The sequence below is a fragment of the Dermochelys coriacea genome, chromosome 22 (genome assembly GCF_009764565.3).
Source record: "Dermochelys coriacea isolate rDerCor1 chromosome 22, rDerCor1.pri.v4, whole genome shotgun sequence".
In the NCBI taxonomy this organism is placed as follows: domain Eukaryota; kingdom Metazoa; phylum Chordata; order Testudines; family Dermochelyidae; genus Dermochelys; species Dermochelys coriacea.
Window position 1 is genome coordinate 2274351 of NC_050089.1, and position 6598 is coordinate 2280948.

Below are 6598 nucleotides of genomic sequence, written 5' to 3' on the forward strand. Positions count from 1 at the left end.
GTTTCCATGCTAACTGCAACTCCGCTGCAATGCAAAACTAGGGCATACAGCTGCACCTCCTCCTTGGTTTGACTTCAGGTGCAACAGGCGAGAGCCTGCCGGACAGAAACCCTCCAACACCCACTAGCAGCAGGCAGCTGCCCCCACTGCCTTTCCACCCCCCGCCCCCGCTAACTCAGCCAGGGAAGAGCAGGGAATGTGGCTCCAGCCTTTCTCGCATTAGGACCAGACCCGCTGGGCCCAATTCTGTTCTGATCATTGGAGTACGGCAGGAGTTACAGTGGTGACAACAGAATTCAGGCCCTAGTGTACAAGCACCAGGTTGTACGGGGGCCTCCCCGGGCATACAAAGCTTGCTGCTGGCTGCACTGGCCTTACTGCTGATTTACACTGGCGTGAGAGGAGAATCCGGCCAGGGAACCTCTTCTAGCATCAGAGCACGAAGGGGGTGCAGGACCCCAGCAGACCATGAGCCTGTCTCTCACAAGCAAGGGACACAGGTCGGACACACTGGGGAGGATGAGACAGGAAGCCAGCGTCCTGCAAGCCAGAGAGGAGAGTGGCCTTTGCAAAGGGCAGCACTGAGGTTAGGAGGGCCTAGTTACCCTAGGCCATGGGAGACCATCAGTTCTCTGCTCTGCTACAGAGCCCCTCTGCCCCCGCGTGGCCCTGGGCCAGTCACTCAGTGCCTCAGTTTCCCACCTATGCAATGGGGTAACTGCCCTGCCCTGGTGCACATTGCGCTGATCAGTGCACTGACGACTGTGAAGTGCCCAGATGCAGGGGTACTAGAGGCCAGGTAAGTACCATGGATAGACTCTACAGCCAGCTGCCAGGAATCCGGCTGTGACCTGGGGTACGGCTGCCAAGGCACGAACAGCTTTGATAACTTGGCTGCTCTAGGGCCCCAGAGGGAAGTGTAGGAGGAAACCCTCTCTAGGCAAACCTTTGGCTTTGTGACTGAGCAGCCTGCCCCCCATGGGTGCTGCTGAGAAACACAGCCAGGTGGGGAGAATAAAAGTGGGACTCCCCCAAGAGAAACCTGCAGCCCAACCTGCTAGCGGGGCACGGAAATCTGCCTGGGCTGTGTGTCACATGGAGGCTGGTCTAGTGCATCTAAGCAGTTCACAAACCCCGCGGCTCTGCTCCCTGGGAGATTGCGTGAACCCCAGCTGAAAGTGTGCTGGGAACGGGATGAGTTTAACATCTCTAAAGTCCACGCTAAGGCCTCAGTCCTGAAGCCTGCTGTGTGCCCTCCCTGCTTTGCAAGCCCCAGCTGCTGCAAGGCAACAGTCCCACATCCCATGACGCGGCAGGAGGCTGGTCTGAATAGTGTTGTTTAACTTCTCCTGCCCCACACAGCATAACGTGAACTGCAAGCTCTTTGGGGCAGGGACTGTCTTTTTGTTCTGTGGTTGCACAGCACCTGCCAGGGTTTTGAGCTCAATCCTTGAGGGGGCCATTTAGGGATCTGGGGCAAAAATTGGGGATTGGTAGCAGGGGTTGGACTAGATGACCTCCTGAGGTCCCTTCCCACCCGGATAGTCTATGACTCAGATATTTAAGTATGACATATCGTTATTGACCACACGTTATCACATAGTCTGTTTATTTTCCTTTCCTGCCTGCAGTGGCCCTCATATACCTCAGCCGTCTCCATTTTTTCTCAACTTTACAATACGGTATTTTCTTGGTGTTTGGTTTTAAATATTCTTTTGTGAGAACTGCAATTCAATCACTGTAGTGTTGTGTTTAAGAGCCTTCTGGAAAGTAACTAGCCTTTAAACAGAAGTAAAACGCAGTGTTGCCAACTCTCACGATTTTGTCACAAGTCTCATGATAATTGTTTTCCTTAAAGCCCCAGCTAATGGAGTTAAGTGGATACATGATGATTTCAGCCTTCATTCTTAAAGAAAAATGAAGTTTCTCATCCTCATGGTTGTGGAGAAAGCTTCAAAATGTGACCCCAGTGCACCCTAAAGGCTCAAAAAGCAGAAGATTATGTAAAAATAACAGATTTGGGGTTATTTTTAGTTATCTTATGATTTTAAAGCCAATCTCATGATGTTTGGTGAGCCTGATTTGCTGGAGACACAGGGAATCAGAATGGCCTTTATGGGAGCAGAAATGCTCAGGTCAGGGGGGAGACTGGGAATTGAGGCAGAAGCAGCTGGCCCCGAGGTGCTATGTAGGCGGGTAGAACTGGCAGGAGGCAAGCAGGCAGAGCTGCGGGAAGGCTCCATATGAGGAGCTGGAGGGGATGGCAGGCGCTCTGCAGAGGAAGGAAATGGGCAGAGGGAGCCAGCTGCCAAACAGGTGGATGGCTCATTGCCCTAATTCTGATACCCATCAAGGTTGGTCCCATGGGCAGATGCATGGTCTCCCTGCAGGGCTGGGCATGAAGTGGATAACTTGCCTAGTCCATATGCAGAATCAACAACAATCCCAGCTTGCATTTAGTTAGCTCTTCAGACCCCATATGCTTAAAAACCACGTACTACAGTACAGGGATCAAAATGCAGCCTCCCATCAGCACCCACTGCAGGCAAGTGTTTTACATTAGAAACAGCAAAAGCACTGTGGTCCCCACAGCCGAGTCTGAGTGACGTAACGCAACTGGGGCAAGTGCCCATGCACATCGCAGGCTCAGGACAAACCAGGCCAGAAGGGGACAGCAAGGGGGTAGTCTAGAACCAGAGCCAGCAGCACACCTACGGGAGACATACAGTGAGCCACAGCCATCCCTGCTGTAAGTCTGCTGGGTTTGGCGAGCTCCATGGGCACCTCGGGCCAAATGCATTAGTGGCACGGATGGTGGCGTAAAATACAGACTGCCCAGGAACAGGGAGCACAGTAGTGTTGTCTTCCATTATATTGACCTTTGGTAGGCGTGTGAGGCACACGGGCCATGCACGCCGAGAACGCCAAGGGAGGGGTAGTATAAAAGGCAGCTCGCAGGAGGTGACAGTCAATCAGACCACATCACTTCCCTCCCTCTTGGAAGCCCTCCGCCAAACCCCCCACTGTATCCCCCTCCAACACAGCCCATAGCTGGGATTTCCTTTCTCATTCTACTCACCCTCTCCCCAGCGACAGCAGCCTCAGCACCCCACTCACGTCCATCTCCCAATCTCTCCTCTGGGCCCCCACATGCAGGGCATGATTGCCCTCTGCCAGGGAACCCCCCTCCTCATTCAAACCCTCCTGACACCCTCCTGGCCCTGGGAGTCCAGCCTGCCTCACTCAAGTCCCTTCTCCACATAGCATAGAGGAGAAGAGGGAAACAACAGGCCAGGGGAAAGGCGAAAACAGCATTTAGTGAACTCCTGCCGCTGGGCTTTCCCACGCCTCCTGCTGTCTTTGTGTCCCTCTGGCAGACAGCGAGCTCCCCAGAGCCTGGGCTGGCACATTGCACATGGCACGTCCCTGCACACACAGCCCCGTCCCATCGGCATTGGGCTGCACAGCCCAGGGCAGGGGCATCTGGGTGGCCACGCGCTGCAGCAATCCAGCCATTTTGTTAACGGGGAGCACGGCTGGCCCAGTGTCGCTCAGCGTCCCTGTGTCCCGCTCGTGATGGTCGGGCTCAGCGAACGACCCCTCTTGGCCTGGTTGCGTCGCTCTAGCTCTGCTTTAATTCACCTCATTCTGCATCCCTCCCCCCAGCAACTGTTCTTTTCTTCCCATTGGCGAGGAGGGGGCCGTGCCGCCCGGGTCTGGCAGTGCAATGGTGCCAGCAAACAGCACACGCTCCTGCAGAGAGAAGACACGTGGCTACTGAAGCCTGCAGATTGGGGAGCCCACGGCAATACCTGGCAGCCTACAGAGAAGCACCTTGGGCCCCCCCCCCCCCCCCAGAGACACAGGAAACACCAGTCGCTCTTTCAATGAAGGGAGGGATATGTGAGTGTGGGGGGGACAAGGTAACACCCCAGTGGGTGGGAGGCCCTGGAAAACATGGCCTGAACATTGGCCTTGGCCCATGATCACCTCCCTGCTCCTCAGCCACCCAGTCACTGGGTCCATTTTGCAGCTGGTGGGAAGGAAGCCAGAGCCTGGCCTGTGCAAATCCTGCTTGGAGAGAGGGACACTGGGGGAGGCGAGAATGCTTCGATTCAAGCTGCCTGGCTGGTTTTCATTTCACCAGCCAGTGCTGCCTCTCGATCCCCCGCTGCTCCCCCAAACCCCTCTGCATGGAAGTCTGCTGTAGGGAGAAGGAGCCCTGGGGCAAAGGGAGATAATGGGGGTGGAGGAGCAGTCAGGGGCCCTGGGAAATAGAAAAATCTTTCTTTTGATGTGATCTCTAGCACAACAGAAAAGAGAGAGGGTCAAACTTTCCCGCCCTGCCAGGAGTGTCAATCTATCTGCGTGGGTCAGGGATGGGGATTGTCAGCCTCAACCCTATACTGCCTAGGCTCCCACCCACCCAGGTTCCCCACCTCCTGTCCCATGTTCATGTTCTGCCTGGCCAGCCAAGCAGGGGCACCTGCAGCCAGGGAAGGGGCAGCAGAGGCTCCACAGATTCAACCAGGGGCCCCGCTCTGCTGATCTGACTGGAGCAGGAGGGGCTCCAATCTATCCAAGAGAGAAACACCCATGCTCCATAGCTTCTGCTAGAGACCCCTTTATTCCTTCCCTTTGGGGGCCACAACAGGTGTCCCTCCCAGCCCGGGTAGACAGACATGCGTTAGCTTTGCTCAGCCTAGTATGCTAAAAATAACACTGTCAGCTTGGTGGCACGGTCTAGCCACCCACACGTGGACCCAGGAGGTGGGGCAGGCATGTACGCGGGTGGCTAGCCCCTGCCGCCACGTCCACATTGCTATTTTTAGTGCACTAGCTCCAGCCGGGCAAGTGCTCGTCTGTCTAACCAGGCTGCATGGCAGGCTCCCAGCTGCAGTGCAGACATCCCCAGCAAGCCTGACTATCAATGACCAGACACTAGCACCTGTTATATTGAGATCAGCATGGGACAATCTCAGATCTGGAGGTACCTTTCAGATCAGCCCCCCGACATGTCCCGAATCAGAGGATTCTCTGCTCTACAAGCCTGAACTAGAAGTTTCCCAGAACCCATGACTTTCTGATACTTGCTGTTTTCAATCAGGTCAGAAATTCCATGGAAACTGTCTCTCTCTGATCCCTTCTGTGCCCAGGGCAGGACCAGTCAGTGCTGTGGCAGCAGTGCAAAGCCAGAACCTTGTATAGAGAAAGTTTGCTGAACTTTCTCAAACTTTAGAAGGTTTGATATACGTTCAGGGTGGGGTGAAGGCTCCAGTCAGCTGACCTTACCCAAACAGACTTCTCCATCCCTAGTCTGGAGAGAATTTAGGCCCTATTCCCAGCTCTGCAACAGCCCTGGTTGGTGACCTTGGGCAAGTCACTGCCCCTGTGTGCCTCAGTTTCCCCTTCGGTAAAACAGGGATAATGATCCTGCCTCTCCTTTGGGGCCCTGGAGGGAAAGTGCTGTATGAGGGCTCAGGAAACCCCCATTTTTCATTTTGTCCTGGAGATCATCCCCATGCCGCTGCTCCCAAAAAGAACAGGCTGGTGGTGGGCGGGGAGGCTGTATACATTTTCTGCTGGGTTACAGCAGCTTGCCTGGGGTTTGGTGCTGGGCACCCTTCAGTCCCAGTCAAGTCAATGGGCTGTTAAGTCCAGGAATCAGCTCAAACGAGGATGTCAGGATTTGGCCCATTGGGAGTCAAGGGAGCTCTGTGTCCTGAAAGTCACTGCCCCACAGCACACACGTGCAGGTCAGTGCTCCTGATGTACCCATTTCGGGGAGGATGGCAGGCCAAGCTGCTCCAGCCCCTGGGACACCAGGCCAGCGTGGTTGGGAGCTCACCTGGCTGTCTAGTCTCCGTTGCGTAGGTCCCCCACACGGGTGCTGCTCGCACACTCAGGGTCCTTGCTTTTGCGGTCTATTTCTCCCCCTTTTATCTTCTTCCTAGTCATGTGACCACGGAAACTGGCCTGGATTTTGGCTGCTGCTGCATTGGCGTCAGGATCGTCTAGTGGGATATCCAAGATGTCTTCGTCCAGCTTGGTGCAGGCCCCTTCCTGGAACAGAGGCAGAGCCAGAGTCAACGCAACACACACGGGAAGCTGTACGCCGCCAGGCTGTGTTACCACAGGGGAGGGGATAGGAAGGTCCTGATAGCGGGGGAAGAGGGCTAGATCACAGAGAAGAGAAAGAGGGGCTGACAGTGTGGGGAGGCCTGGGTTAGGGTGAGGGTTCTCATACCCATGAGCAAAACAGGAGACCCCTGCCCTGTAGTATACCACCCGGTCACACATGCACGGAGGCCTGAGGACTCCCTCTGTCCTGCCGGGGAGCTCCCTGGAGCACCTGGGCTGGACTCTGTACAGGCTCCTTGCTTGCCATGGCTTGCAACATGGGCTCCAGCCAATGCTAGACAAGTTTGCAATGCATCCCCTTGAAAGGCAGCTCTGTGATGAACAGTGACTCGGGAAGCATGGCGTCACTGGCTTCCACCTTTATCATCTCTCAGTTTACACGAAGCAGCTTGTAACCTTGTATGTGCCTGTCCTGAAAATTCCCCTGGGATCTCAGCCTCACTCCTCCTCGCACATC